Raw genomic sequence first — 16,141 nt, 5'->3', positions numbered from 1 at the left:
TTGCAATAATCAGACAAGAATTCAAATTCGTTTTCCTTGGATGGAATTAGGAGTTGGAATGTTGTTTTCCCCTCCTCTTTATTCTGATATGTTATTTAGTTCAAGAAACTGACTAGACCACACAAAACAGTAATAAAATCGTGTTATATAATTGTTATTTTAGGCAATATGTTTAAGCATTTTGCAATGTATCAGGAGCTTTGCTAATTATTTCGTATATATATATAGGTCATGTAATTCTCAGGAACGTTTTGCAGTTGTTAGCTCTAATTTCTAGATGATTATACGTGGCACAAGAAGGTTAACTAACTCGCCCAAGATCACATAGCTAGTAAGTAGCCAGGAAAGACAGAAACACAGTCTGACTCCTCACACAATATGCTATACCACTTAACAAACCAGAACTCCAGACTTCTACACTGCTCAACAAACCACCACATAGCTACTCATCAACAAACCACCACTCCATGTTGCTACCCTGCACAGCATGTCCCCATACCATACAGTAGCGTCTACAAGGCTCTGAGCAACTTGCTGGGAATAGGTGGATACATAAAGCAGAGTCCTGGCCATAAAGGTCTCACTGTTGGTCCACTTTTCCCCAAGAGTGCAGGGGATCCAGAAGTCCCCACATGCCCATGAGCAGATTCAGGGGTGCTGGGAGAGTTGGCTATCTAAAGGAGACCTAGGTCAGGATAAAGAACTTCAGCCTGTGGTGATTTTGAGACCAAAGGAAATGGCATGGAATTTGACCATGATCCAAAATAACAAACAATATTCAAAATGTTGAATAGTCAATTCAAACCATTAGAAAAGACATACACCCATCAAGATGGAGGATAGGCCCATCTAAATAGTGGCAGCTAGGAATAGGTAGGAGGGGTTGGAATTAGCCCCCAGACAACTCGCAGAGATGGAGGGGTACATACCCAAGAAGCCCCTGTATCACCACAGGATCATCTACGTGGCCTCTATGCCATCATGAGGGGCACCAGAAGCAGGAGGAAGGTTGGCTGGATTTTCCGCATCCACAGGTGTCATTGTGTGCTGGAAAAAACACTAAATGTTACTTGTGTTTTCATTAATATTGTATTAGCTAATAAACCTATAAATCTATTTTAGCCTACTAGCCCAACATGCAGATTTTATTTATTTATAAATCCAGCAATTTTTGTGTTAAAATGAAAAACACTCACTTGCCATTTATCTTTGATTTGTTCTCAGTTGATACATTTGAAAGATTCATTTTTCCCTAAATGTCAGACACATTTACAAACTTGATTCCTTAAATTCCTTTAGAGATTTCAAACCGTAGTCAGAAATATAACATATCTGATTCTCCCAAGAACTTCAAGCACCAAACAGCAGATGATAAATCTAAAAAATACCTTCCTGATTACTCAAGTAACTCACAAATTGAAGCAGATTTATGAATTTAATAAATAAACCAGATTGACTTTAATCATTTTAAGGCACCTAAACAAACAAACCGTAGACGAGCAGCACAGAAATTTAAAACCTTGGCGTTGTACTTACTTAAGCACAATTTACACTAAGTTATCAGTGTTGTTGATTCGTTACTTCATCTGTAGTAACACATTACTATGAAACCAAAGTCTTATTATATTGACTGGAGTCAATGGGCTCTGGACTGGTGACCCCCCAGGGCTCAGCCCTTGGACTTCTCGTTTTCTGTATCTGCACTCACTTTCTGGCCATCTCATCTAGTCCTATGCCTTCAAATGCCATGTATGTGCCCGTGACTCCCTATTGTGCACCTTCGGCTCCAGTAGGCATTAATGTTGCTCACCCGTATTCCTGGTGCTTCTTTTGCCAGGAACACAAGACAATTGTACTTTCTCACCCCTTTGGGGTGAACTGTGGCCACGGGACTTATCTTGGCCAAGGAAATGTGAGTAGGAGTCATGGGCCACTCCAAGGTGGAAGCATTTCATTGCGGGTGTGAGGCTCTCCGGCTCTTTTTTTCCCTCTGCCCACAGCAATAGTCCAGGTAGGGGAGCCTCTATCAGTCTGCATTCCACGGTGAAAGTGACAAGGAGCAGAGCCCTTCGCATAAGAAATCCAGTGTGAATCTAGTGAGAGTGCGATTGTTTGTCACTGCAGCCTTGCCTTGCCCGTCCTGACTAGTATTTATCGGTCTACACCTCTCTCCTGAACTGTAGATACTAAGTCAATAGCTTCACGAGGATGTCTAGATAGATATTTCAAACCTAACAGGACCACAACTGAATTTCTTTTATTTTTATTATTATTTTTTAAATATTTATTTATTTTTGAGACAGACAGAGTGCGAGCAGGGGAGGGGCAGAGAGAGAGGAAGACAGAATCCAAAGCAGGCTCCAGGCTCCAAGCTGTCAGCACAGAGCCGGAGGCAGGGTGGGAACTCACAAACCTCGAGATCATGACCTGAGCCAAAGTCGGATGCTTAACTGACTGAGCCATCCAGGCGCCCTACAACTGAATTTCTTATCTTCCTCCCTAAAAACCCTGCTGTTCTCAACCTTCCCACCTCAGGTGGATGTCAGTTCCATCCATCTCATTGCTTAGGCCAGAAACTCAGAGTCATCCCTGTCTCTTCCCTTTCTCTCACATCCTATGTGCAATCCATTAGCAAATAAGAGTGGCCCTTCCTTCAAAATACATTCAGACTTGAACCATTTCTCACCAGCTTCTGTGCCACTTGCCCTGACCTATAAGCCGCCATCGCCTCATGCTTGGATAATTACAATAGTCTCCCAGCAAGGCCCGCTGCTTCTATTCTAGATACCCGGACAGTCTTATTCTTAACACAGCAGATATTTTAAACCAGCGGAATCATGCCCCAAAGCCCTGCAGCAGCTCTCCCTCTCACTCACAGCAAAAGCCAAAGTCAGTGTGATGCCCTACAAGGCCCTGTTTGGGCAGTTCTCTCAACACCTCTCCGACCACAGCTCCTGTCACTCTTTCCCTTTTTCATTTCACTCCAATCACACTGGCCTCCTTGCTGTTCCTTGAACACACCGGTACATTCCCGAGTTAGGGCTCCTGTCGTGCTCTTCTCCATATAGAATGTTCTTTCCAGATACCCACTTGGTTAACTTCCTCATCTCCTCCAGTTTTTGCTCAAATCTCATGTTTGCAATGAGGCCTTCCAATTTCAAACTGCGTACTGCCCACCTCTGGATCTCCTGATCTTTTCACCCTGTTCCACAATGTTTACTACCCTCTAACCTACGTGTATAGTCTCCTTCTTTATTTCATTTATTTATTTTTAATTTTTTAAATGTGTATTTATTATTTTTGAGAGAGAGAGAGAGAGAGAGAGACAGAGACAAAGCTCGAGCAGGGGAGGGGCAAAGAGAGAGGGAGACACAGAATCCGAAGCAGGCTCCAGGCTCTGAGCTGTCAGCACAGAGCCCAATGTGGGGCTTGAACTCACAAACTGTGAGATCATGACCTGAGCCGAAGTCGGATGCTTAACTGGCTGAGCCACCCAGGGGCCCCTAGCCTCTTTCTTTATTAGGCTTATTGTGTACTGATCTCTCCTAGCTAAAATGTAAGCTTCGTGAGGACACATGTTTTTGTATTGTTTTGTTTTGTTTTGTTTTGTTTTTTTCCTTCACGGCCACATCCCAGATGCCTAGAATAGTGCCTACAATAATAGCCACTTGATAAATACTGAAATAATTGGTTGAATTATAAAATACATGAATTATGATCTGGGACTGAAACACAGGGTCAAAGTTCTCTTTCCAGGGTGATCTTGTCCCAAGCAAGTATTGTTTTGGACTAAGCTGAATTGCTACTTCCTGGATTTTACTGGTGGTGCCTAGGTGCTAACTAAATCTGACTCTGATGTGTGTATGGTTTGCATTAGCATACAGAGCATTTTCTGCAAACACTCTTTGAAACTCTTAATTGCTTTGTCCTTGAATGTACTATATTTCACTTTTTTCCTTTGAGTATCATTATGTACTCTTGTTTTGCACAGATTTTTTTCCCCAGTGCTCAAGTTGTTACAATTTGGCCAATGGAGTCCCAGAAATCTCTGCAAGCATTTTTGCTTCTTCACAACAGTGAGACTTTCTAACCCATTTCTGCTTTCTGCTCCAAACAGAGGCCTACTCTCTGTCAGCTACTCTCCAATGAACCTGGTTCCTTTCAGTAGAAAATACTAGAGACCAAAATCTTGCTGCTATAGGGATCCACACCAGATTGTTCCTAGGAACACAAGGGGAGGCAGCATCACTATCAGATCACTTTACTGACAGATAGATGTGGTATATCTTTCAAAGTTTCCATCAAGCAGGATCCAGGCAGAAAAACAGAAATCACACTACAGAGGGGCGCCTGGGTGGCTCAGTAGGTTAAGCATATGACATCGGCTCAGGTCACGATCTCACAGTTTGTGAGTTCGAGCCCCGCATTGGGCTCTCTGCTGTCAGCGCAGAGCCTGCTTCAGATACTGTCTCCCTCTTTCTCTGCCCCTCCCTCACTCATGCTTGTGCTCTCTCTCAGAAATAAATAAAACGTCAGAAGAAGAGGAGGAGGAGGGGGGAGGGGGAAAAGGAGGAGGAGGGGGAGGAGGGGGAAGGGGAGGAGGGGGAGGGGGAGGAGGAGGAGGAGGGACGCCTGGGTCCAAATCTATTTCAGCTCAGGTCATGATCTCAAGGTTCCTGGGTTCGAGCCCCACGTGGGGCTCCACACTGGCAGCACCCGGCCTGCTTGGGACTCCTTCTCTCCCCCTCCCCCACTTGTGCTCACGCGCTCTCTCTCTCGCTCTCTCTCTCAAAATAAATAAATATTATTTTTTTTTAAAGGAAATCACACGAGGAATTTCCATCAGATGAAATATAATATAGGTAGTTGATTACAAAGGTGTTAGGAGGCTGGGGGCGGGTGGTTGGGGGGCCGGTGGTGAAAGGGAAAACAAGAATGCTGAGGTAAACCGGAGATTAATAACCTAGCAGCTACCACCGGGCTGGGGAGCAAATGGGAAGAGGTGGTATTTCTAGAAACCAAGGCTTCAGAGCAGGGCTCCGCAGAGCTGACGCCTGGACCTCTCTCTGCAGGTGCGCGCTTGGTCCTCCAGGAGGGGCGCGGCTCCGTGGGAGCTTCGTGTCTGGGGAAGACGTAGCTGGCAGGCGCTGGCCCCTTGGAGGGGCTGTGCGAGCCTGGGGAGCGCAGGTGGGGCTGCGGAAAGAAGCTAGAAGCTGGAGCTGTCTGCTGCTGTCAGTCATCTCCCAACAGGAGGTAGGAGCAGGGAAGAAGCCCTCCTCCCCCTTCTTCTGCCCCACCAGTGCCTCCCGGAACCGCAGGAAGCTGGCTGGCAAGGGAATGTGGGAAATGTGGGAACTGTGGCTCAGCCCCAACATCCCGGAGCAGGGAAGGGTGGGCCGGGAGTGGGTGGCAATAGCCGGATAAACAGCACGAAGGGGCGTGAGGTCGCCAGGACTTTCCAATTAAACTCCCGCTTCTTCCAGTTATTATTTTTTTAAATCTTGTCCTGGGGTAAAATATTTTTTGACTTACCAGTTCTCCACGTGTCATATCTCTCATCAATTGTAATATGACATCAAATATATACGTATACGCATTTGTATGACACTGTATTTAAATATCCATCGAATATCAATGGCCACTATTACACACTAGTATCCATTTCTATTTTTCTCAGAGTCTGACCTGGGCTGGAATTACATTCCCTTTCTCTCTCTTTCGTTGCGGTAAAATAGACATAATATAAAATTTACCATCTTAATCGTTGTTAAGTTTAGTAGTGTTAAGCATATATTCATATTGTAGTGCAACTCATCTCCAGAACTCTTTTCATCTTGCAAAACTTAAGCTCTGTATCCATTAAACAATAACGCACAATCCCCCTTTTTCCCCTTCTCCTCAGCCAACGGCAACCACCATTCTACTTCCTGTCTATGAATTTGCTTACTCTAGGTAACTGGTATTGGTAGAGTCGTGCAATATTTGTCCTTTTGTGACTGGGCTTATTTCACTTAGCATAATATCTTCAAGGTTCCTCTGTGTTGTAGCATGCGTCAGAATTTCCTTCCCCTTTTTTTTAAAGATTTTATTTTTAAGTTATCTCTACACCCATTGTGGGGCTCAAACTCATGACCCAGAGGCCAAGCGTCACATGCTCTTCCAACTGAGCCAGCCAGGCACCCCTGGAGGCCTTTTAATATTCTGTTATGTATATGTGTACATACTCCACATTTTGTTTATTCATTCATCTGTCAACAGATACTTGGGTTGCTTCTACCTTTTTGGCTGTTGTGAATAACACTGCTATGACCACGGGTGTACATTTCCCTTTACTTTTGTAATCCATATATGGCTTTTTGACCCCCCATTCTACAGGAGTGGTTCTTAACCCTGTCAGACGTAGCACTTTCATTCATCCAAAAATGAAGTTTAAAAATAATATAGCTTACCTATCACATAATTTCAGGAAAATCAACGTAATGGAATAATATATATTTTATTGTAAATACATGCCTGGGAATGATCTCACAGGGTATGTAATGAAATAACTAAATGTTTGCACATTGCACATCAATGTAGACTGTCTCGGGACATCATTTTGGCAATTCAAATACTGCAAGTACTGTTGCTTGGTGGCATGATTTCCTAATATGGGTCACATACATTTAGTAACGTTTGAAACGGAGCAATCATTCTTCAAGGTCCACAATAACGGTAATCATAGACACAGTGCATATTTGTGTTGGGCAAAAAAAAAAAAAATTTTGATGCTTCTGTCTAAAACAGAGTTAGGTTCTTGGCTCAGATCATTTTAAACAGATTATTCCCTTTGTGGATATCAAACAGGACATTGAAACTTCATGAAGCACACAGGATGGTTTCTTGTGTAGAATGGTCCAGGAATTTACAGGACATCAAGCATCTTTGGCCAGTGCCCACTAAATGCCAGTAGCACTGCCTCAATCATGATGACAGCCAAAAAATGCCCCCATTCGTTTCCAAAATTCCCCCCAGGAAGCAATATCAGCCATGTTAAGAGCTGCTCTTCTACAAGTAAGTAGATTCTTGATGCCTCTGTTAAATCTCACCACGATAATGCTATGTAGCTTTGGCAGCCATGAAAAAAACACCTTGCAGACTTATGAGCCTAGTTGGCCAATTAGTGTGCTCTGAAACCCACTGCCAATTTTGTGCCAAGGCCATGCTTCCCATAGGTTTCTCCCAGCCAATGGCTGCATGTAGTGGGGATACTAAGGCAGACCTGTTCCTGGGAGGCTCGAGACTCCTCTGACAGTTGACTTTGACTGAGCTTCCCCATAGCCTTGTTGAACTTTCTTTAGACTGCATGGCAGACATTTCTACCCAACTTTCCTTCCCTCTTTCCTTCCCTCTTTCCTTCCCTCTTTCCTTCATGTGGGTCAGACTTGCGTGGCCTTCTGACAGCTGTCCTAGCTCACGGTTGCCTCTCTATTTTCTCTCCCATTGGTATTTCCTGAATAAAATCCTTGTACATTTTATTCCACCTTGGCATCTGCTTCTTAGAGGATCTGGACTAACACTGAACCACAAAACCTCCATGGCACACAACAGTGGTGTTTATCGCTCTCATTTCTGAGTGGCGGGGGTCAGATGACTAGACAGCTCAGCTGACTGGCTGGAGAAGTCTGTCTGGTAGTTGATCTAGGATGACCTCTGCCATGATGACTGAGGACTCAGCTGTGCTCCACGTGTCTCATATCTCCCAGTAGGCATGTGATAGTGCTCACACAGGCACAAGAGGAAAGCCTCATGTGTAAGCCTATTTCAAACCTCTGCTTGCCTTGGGTCAGCTATACCAATTGGCTAAAGAAAACCATACAGCTGAGCCCAGACTGAGTTAGAGGACCCTGAAAAGTAAGATAACAAAAAGTCAGGATACAGGAAGAGGTGAAGAATGGGGCTATTTTCATAATCTACCACCATGTCCATGCATGTTCCCTATTAGTAAAATACCACTCTTTCTCAGTTTATAAAAAAGTGTAACCTCTCTTACAATTTTCTGTAACCACATCATTGCAGAGTAACTTGATAGAGAGGAAGTCTGAAATGCTGACTACTTACCAACAGACTCTGAGTAATCCACAGGAAGCTATTTAAACTGGAGAAAAACTTCCATTACATTCACTGTCAAGTTAAAGTCATCTTCTCCTCCCCTTGGTGACCTAGTGCTGTGACTGCCCATGACAAAGATTAGATCAGCTACAGACAGCAAATAATCTATATTTTCTTTGTGCATTATAGTGACTGGTTGAATTTTCAAACCCCTTCCACACAAAAATAGAGAAGTCTGGGCATTATTATTTTTAAAATACATTTGAATGAGGGGTGCCTGGGTGGCTCAGTTGGTTGAGCCTCTGACTCTTGATTTCGGCTGAGGTCATGATCTCACAGTTTGTGAGTTTGAGCCCATGTTGGGCTCTGTGCTGACAGCGTGGAGCCTGCCTGGGATTTTCTCTCTCTGCTCCTCTCCTGCTCTCGTGCACATGTTCTCTCTCTCAAAATAAACACATAACTTTATAAAAAAATAAATAAATAAATTTGAAAGAACTCAAGGTTATCCATATGATAACATCACTTACTTGCAGGCCAACATTCTTTCTTAAGTAGGAGGAAAATCTGTCGTGTGACAGGTCAGTAGCCAGGAATTACATCTAAGCCTAGGTTCACCCCTAGCCGTGGGCACTGAGTAGAAGCATCATTTGTCATGTGTGTCCTAGAAGGAAATGAGTGGAGAACCTCAGCTGTATCCCACAGTGACCTCTCTCTCACTGCTTCAAGCTTTTGTAGCCCATACCTTCCAGTAATGGTACTCAAATCCCTTGTGCAACAAAATCAAGAATGGAGCTCTCCTACCCCATGCACTTCCCGTCCCCCATCATTTATGCCCTCTTATAAAAATAATTAATGTTTTATGATCTTGAAAACCTTTTAGCCTGAAGATAAGGTCTCAAGGGCAAAACAGTTAACATCCATACACTCCTCACCTAGTTTTATCAGCCATTAACGGCTTGCCTCCCTCACTGCTTTGCTCTCTGTATATGTATACACACTCGCTCTTTGCCGAGCCACCCGAGAGGGGTGTGCAGACACCATGACACCATCCCTAAATACTTCTCCTCACTCTCCCAAGAATGAGGCCATCGTCCTACTATCCAGAACATTGTTGCCACATTTAAGAAACCCAGCATTAGGTTTAACATACATGAAATTTCCCCAATGGTCTCAAAAGTATGCTTTGCTTTGCTTTGATTTCAGATTCCATTGGATTTGGTTGTTATATCGGATTAATCTGTTAACTGGAGGAATAAGAACATATATAGATGCATTCGTCCTACCCCAGTGCTACAAAAATAAAATTTTCAGGGTTGGAGCCCTGGAATCTATCCTTTCTAAACTGTTTCAAGATGATTCTGATGAGAGTCAAGTTTGGGCACCATTGAGTTCTACTTGTACAGTTAGTTATCTTTTCAAAAGTCCACCACTGTTTCCCAAACAGACCACAGAGAATTATAGGGCCTGGCTTAATAAGTTCTTGGGAGAACCATAACCCATTCTAATTAATATCCATTTCCTACCCTACCCTCTAATCCCACCTGCTTCTCTTAGCATTGGACAGGTGGTGTGGCTTATGATAGTTCAACTTATTATTTTTTTACTTTACCATAATGTGAAATTGATATGCACTCAGTTGAAATAGTACTTCAAATTTTAAATTTGGATCTTTTCCTGGGCTAGCGATATGCAGTAAGATCCTCTCTCACGACGCTGGGGCAGTGGCAGCCCCAGCTCCCAGTCAACCACACAATCAAGAGGGTCAACAGCCAATACACTTAACAACCATTCTGCACCTATGCAATCATTCTATTTTGTGTGCCAGTACAGTATTCAATCAATGACATGGATAGGTGATTTTGCTCAGCTGTAGGTTAATGCAAATGTTCTGAGTACACTTAAGGTAGGCTAAGCTAAGTTATGATGGGCTATAATTTTGGTATTTTAAATGCATTTTCAACTTACGATATTTTCAATTTGGGGATGTAACCCTGTAAGTCAAGGAAGATCCCTACTCAGTAAGAAGGACTTGGTTTATAGGCTTCGAAAGCCTAGCCCTAGACTTTTTATTGAATTTCTCTTTCATTCTAAACTCTCTTAATTCAATACTTCGTAAATACTTTTTTATTGAATAGTGGGGTGGGGTAATGCAGGAGAAGAGGAGTGGCTTGTTGAAATGTAGGTTCCTAGGCCATCCTCCAGGCTCAGGAATATGCATTTTGATCAGGTCCCCAAGTAACCTACACTCCTTTTTTTTTTTTGTATTTCACTCTATGGACCTTACAGAGTGATTTATATTCAGTAAGCCACTCAGTAAACATCCAGTGGTATTGTTGAATTAAATCTCTACCCTTAGAGGGGCGCCTGGGTAGCTCAGTTGGTTAAGCAGCCGACTTCAGCTCAGGTCATGACCTCACGGTTTGTGAGTTCAAGCCCCGCATCAGGCTCTGTGCTGACAGCTCAGAGCCTGGAGCCTGCTTTGGATTCTGTATCTCCCTCTCTCTCTGTCCCTCCCCTGCTCGTGCTCTGTCTCTCTCTCAAAAATAAAAAATAAATAAACATTAAAAAAATTTTTTTTAAATCTCTACCCTTAGAACCTTTGTCCACAAAACACAGACACCCAACTAATTTATATTCCCATCTTGTAACTCATTTCTTCTGATGCTTTTATTTCACTGTTCTGTTTAAGAAGAACATGTGAGTTAACATAGCTTTAGTTATTCTCTAAAACCATAGAAACATTATTTCTGTTTCATCCTACCTTTTACTCCCACTCTGACCAAATTCCCTTTTAGTGTTGACTCACTGTGTTTATCTGAGTCTGAACCTGAACTTTTGGTTCTAGGGGCATTTTTACGACCCCCTTTTTTCTTTTCCTTCTTTTTTGTGGGTAGAGATGATATTGAGGGGAGCCTGGAGGAAGGACTACAGATTACAAAGTCACCAGTACTTTGACTCCACAATGCTATGGCACACTAAGGTGTCCACCACGGAAGGAAAGTACCTTATTCATTATTTTGGATTTTCACCTTGCTTGGTTTGTTTGTTCAGTAATCTAATCTACTTGAAAGGCAAATATTCTTTTTTTAAAAAAATCACATTGCATTTTCTACAAAGCTGTGTTTTGCTGACATGGAAAGAATTAGACTAGAGTTTAACTTTTTAAATATAATTATTAGCTCTAATTGCTAAACTATCTAGTATCTCTCAGTAAAGGTACAGAAGTACTCTAGAATCCAAATTTGCCTGTGAGGGATACCATTTTCCTTTTTCAGTCCATTTGTGGCAGAAAATAATTCCCGCTGTGTGATTCCAGTGATGCCATGATCATTCAAGTGAAATAATGTGGAAATACTGAACTGGCATCAGATGTGAAATTCGAACTGAGATTATCTCTTTACTAGCAGAAGCCTGCAAGTGTGTATAATACAAACCATCAACCAATGCATAAGTATATTGGAAGTGAAAAACAGTCACTTTGACAATGTAGGAAAAACACCATTCTTAGCACTTCATAAGTAAAAAATCCATAGCATTGCTTTCGTGAGGGAAACAAATTCTTCACGATGGATGATGAACGATGGAGTCATGGTTTTAAGAACATGACTAAATGATCCCAAAAACTTTCTAACAGAGGTGTCCAAAGAGACATCAGAGTGAAGGCATTTTTGGGAATAGTGACATATGTGTGCAGCACTGTTCTAGAATGCATGCACATTTGAGCTTTTTTTTTTTTAATGTTTTTAATGTTTATTTATTTTTGAGAGAGAGAGAGAGACAGAGACAGAGCATGAGAGTGAGCAGGAGAGGTGCAGAGAGAGAGAGAGAAACAGAATCTGAAGCAGGCTCCAGGCTCCAAGCTGTCAGCACAGAGCCCGACGTGGGGCTCGAACTCACAGACCGCGAGATCATAACCTGAGCCCAAGTCGGCCGCTTAACCGACTGAGACACCCAGGCGCCCCCACATTTGAGCTTTAAGGACGTTACTGTGGATCAAAGATGGCAGCAAATTTTTTGCTTCTCCCCCCTTTTAGAGGTGGAGCCTAACTCTCCTCCCTTGAATCAGGACTGGCCTTAGTGACTTTCTTGGCCACCAACGTGTGAAAGAAGTGATATTGTGGAACTTTTGAGTCTAGGTCAGAAGAAGTCTTGCAGCTTCTAACCTAGATTTCTTAGAACACTCCCTCTGAGGGAAGTCAACCACTACGAGAAGTCTGACTACACTGAGATCACTATGTTGTAAGGAAGCCCAAGCTAGCCACACCGAGAGACAGAGAGACAGATGCTCAGCCAGCCCCAGTTATTCCAGCCACGCTAGCACAGGCACCAGTGGCGTGACTGAAAGATCTATCTTAGACATTCCAGCCTCAGTAGATGTAATGTGGAAAAGAAGCAAGGATCCCAGCAGATAGCCAGAAGTGAGGCCACAGCAATATGGCCTTGGTTGAGCTATTCCAGCCATCTCCAGTCATTAAGCCACCCCAGCCAAAGATCTAGTCTGAATTTCTGGCCTACAAAATCATGAGCATAAGAAAATGGTTGTAATTTTATGCCACTATGTTTTGGAGTGGTTTGTTACATAAAAATAGATAACTGGAACAGATGTAGAAGAGAGGGTTTATATTATTCAACTATTGCCACAATGATAAAGCATAACACGTGACTCCAAGACTCAGTAAGTTTCAACAACAGAATTTATTTTTCTGAAACTCAGTAAGTTTCAATAAACAGAATTTATAGGTCCGTGGGTTGCCTGGGATGTCTTCTTTAGGCAGCAAGGCAGATGGGTTTGCAGCTGCAGGCCGGATTCAGACACATTTCTCATCTTTGTTCTGATACCAGGCCAACAGGACAATATCTACCTGGGGCATGCCTAGTCACACGTAAGCAGGAGTCCAAGTGCAACTCCGTAAAACATTTTGCTGCCTCTGCTTGAGTCGCATCCACTTATTTCATTGGCCAAGTAGGTCACATGGTCAAGGTCAAAATCTAAAAGGTGAGTAAATATACTCCCATCCAAGTGGGAGGAAGAAGGGAGGAAATTCTTGCTGAACAATACTCCAACCTATTGAGAGTTTCAAACATCAGATGATGGTGGTGGTGGTGATGGTGGTATCACACTGGACCACTTTTAAGGTATTTTGTAATTTGATACTTACATATCCAGAATCCAGAGAAAACACATTAAGTTTTGTAGGGGAAGGTGTCTAAATACAGGAGTCAATAATTTTTCGTACTACACACTAACAAGGAGGAGGCACATAAAATTATGAAAAGATGGAAGAAATGTAATGGTAGAATGGAAGAAGAAGAATTAAGGGGGAAGAAAGGAGAGAAAAAGAAAACAGAAAGTTAAACCCTATACCAACTGTTGGGGAGGCTGAGAGCAGATATCCCATTTCTTGGTTTGCCTCACATGTAGGCAGAGCAGCTATGGAGCAGCCAGTGCCTGGAAGAAGCCCCCGAGACACCAGCTCCTACTTAAAGAGAGGTTTTGCTAGTTCAGACATTAGGCATGGCATAAGGCACCGCCAACACCACACCACACTTATGTCCAATGAAAGTGCCAGCAGGGCAGGGAGTTCCTCACTCCCAACTGAGGGTTAACTATTAACACACCTCTGGGGTACACACAGCTGTGTGCAGCAAGCACAGCTGGAGCGAGGGGGATTACGAAAGGCTTTGGGAGAGAGGTTAACTGGGACTGCGTGGAGAGGCAAGAAAATGTGGAAGAAGCACACAGTCCTGTTTTTGTAGCATGCATAGATGGTGAGTAAGCCAAGGCCAGATGGTGGTAGGTCTTGAATGCCAGGATGAAGAGCGTATTCTTAATTTTTTTTTTAATGTTTATTTATTTTTGAGACAGAGAGAGACAGTGCATGAACAGGGGAGGGGCAGAGAGAGAGGGAGACACAGAATCTGAAACGGGCTCCAGGCTCTGAGCTGTCAGCACAGAGCCCGACGCGGGGCTCGAACTCACTGATCGTGAGATCATGACCTGAGCCGAAGTCGGATGCTTAACCGACTGAGCCACCCAGGCGCCCCTAGCGTATTCTTAATTCAATGGGCACCGCTGCAAGCTGTTGAACAAGAAGTGGCATGAAGGAGCTCTCCTGGAATACCATTCTTTCTTGTCACAGAAGCACTAATTCCTAAAAGAAATGTATTTATGGAAGTATAGTTGATGCACAGTGTTCCATTAGCTTCAAGTGCACAACACAGGGATTTGACAAGGCTATACCTTGTGCTGTGCTCCCCACAAATGCCACTACCATTTGTCATCGTACAACCTATTACCATACCATTCTATATTCCCTATGCTATACCTTTCACCCTTGTGGTTTGTTCATTAGGAGCACCATTTTTTAGCTGGGGATATGCCTGTGCAAAATAAATATTACATTTCTTAACTTCTCTTGCAGCTAGGTGAGGTCATGTACTAAATTCTGGTTAAGGAAATGTAAAGCACATAGTGTGAACAACTTTTAGGAAATGTTCTTAAAGGGAGAGGACATTTCTCCTTTTTTTCTTGCTGCATGGAAGCTGAACCTAATCCTAACATGTATGTTATTCATTAGGAGGATTGGTCTGGGGTAAGGCAAAATATAGGATGGCTGGAACAAGAAGAGCATTGGAGGCGGAAAGACTAATTAGGAGAACATTTTAATAGTCAAGATAGGAAGTGAGGAAATAAGAACCGAGCCAGAATGGTAGCGGTGGGAATGGATGGGTTGGGGAGGGGGGTGGATGTGATAAATATTGCGAAAGGAGTGTCTGTGGGAGTTGGCAATTGATCAGATGAGAGGAGACACTAGAGAAGGAAGAACCAAAGGTCATTCTGAGGCTTCAAACAGAGGTGACTGGATGGACAGTAATGTTGGTAACAGAAGTAGGGGATTCAGAAGGGGATTAGCCTTGAGGAATGCAGCCATGAGTTTGGTTTTGGACATGTTGTGTCGGTATGCCTGCAGGATATTCAGGTGGAGATATAAAGCAGGTTAATTGAAAATTCATTTCTGGGGCACCTGGGTGGCTCAGTCGGTTAAGGGTCTGACCCTTGATTTCCACTCAGGCCATGATCTCCTGGTTCGTGAGATGGAGCCCCACAACGGACTCAGGGTTCTCTCTCTCTCTCTGCTTCCTCCTGTGTGCACTCTCTCCCTCAAAATAAATAAATAAACATTTTTTAAAAAGAGAGGAGAAAATTCATTTCTGGAGCATGATTTGAGAGTCCTTTGCATCAATGTGGTAGTCCAAACAAAGGCAAGGGCTGGGTGCCAAAACAGTGTGTCTATAGAAAATCCTTCCTTCAGTGCACACAAGAGAAATAAACTGTTCTGAAAACATAAAAATATGCTGGTCACCTGACACATACTTCCCTCCCTTCGTCAAAAAAAAAAAAAAAAAACAAAAAACAAAAAAAAAAACCTACAAAGTCCAGTCAATGGCTTGGCTGGCTGGCTTCAAGCAAGGGAATCCTCAGTGTCTCAAAATTTGGACAGCTCCTTAAAGTTCCTTAGGAAGGCATTTTGATTTGCACAAATATCTGTGTGGACGTTTTAAGATGATTCCTTTTCAGCAAGAGATTATTATAGCAAACTGCTTTCCTCCTTAACTCAGGTTAGCCACATGCAAGACTTCCTTTCCACTGGTCTTAAAAGAACATGTATTAAACTAATACATGTGACAGAGTAAAACGACCCTGCAGAGGTCTCTGATATCTGCCATGACCAGAGCAGCTATTAAATAAAAGTTAAAATAAAAAGGAAACGAATCGGATGTTAACATTAAGAAACCATCTTTGCAGGCTGGCTAAACCACTGTATGTACTGGTTTCCTGACACTGCTGGAAGCCAAGAGATGAAAAAGGGTAAAACCTAGTGCCTTCTACGTGGTAGAAACGCAACTGGAAGTCAGGGCGAGAGAGCTGTGGATCCTGGAAGAGTTTTCCGTCTTCAGCCCACATACTGCAGACAGCTGCCGGGTAACCCTGGGCCTATACCGGAGGCTTTAAGCCCCACGCCTCGGAGCGCGCTAGCGCGCGCAGTGG

This window comes from Panthera onca, chromosome A3 (assembly GCF_046562875.1).
Source record: "Panthera onca isolate mPanOnc1 chromosome A3, mPanOnc1 haplotype 2, whole genome shotgun sequence".
Classification (NCBI taxonomy): domain Eukaryota; kingdom Metazoa; phylum Chordata; class Mammalia; order Carnivora; family Felidae; genus Panthera; species Panthera onca.
This window is presented reverse-complemented; position numbering follows the sequence as displayed.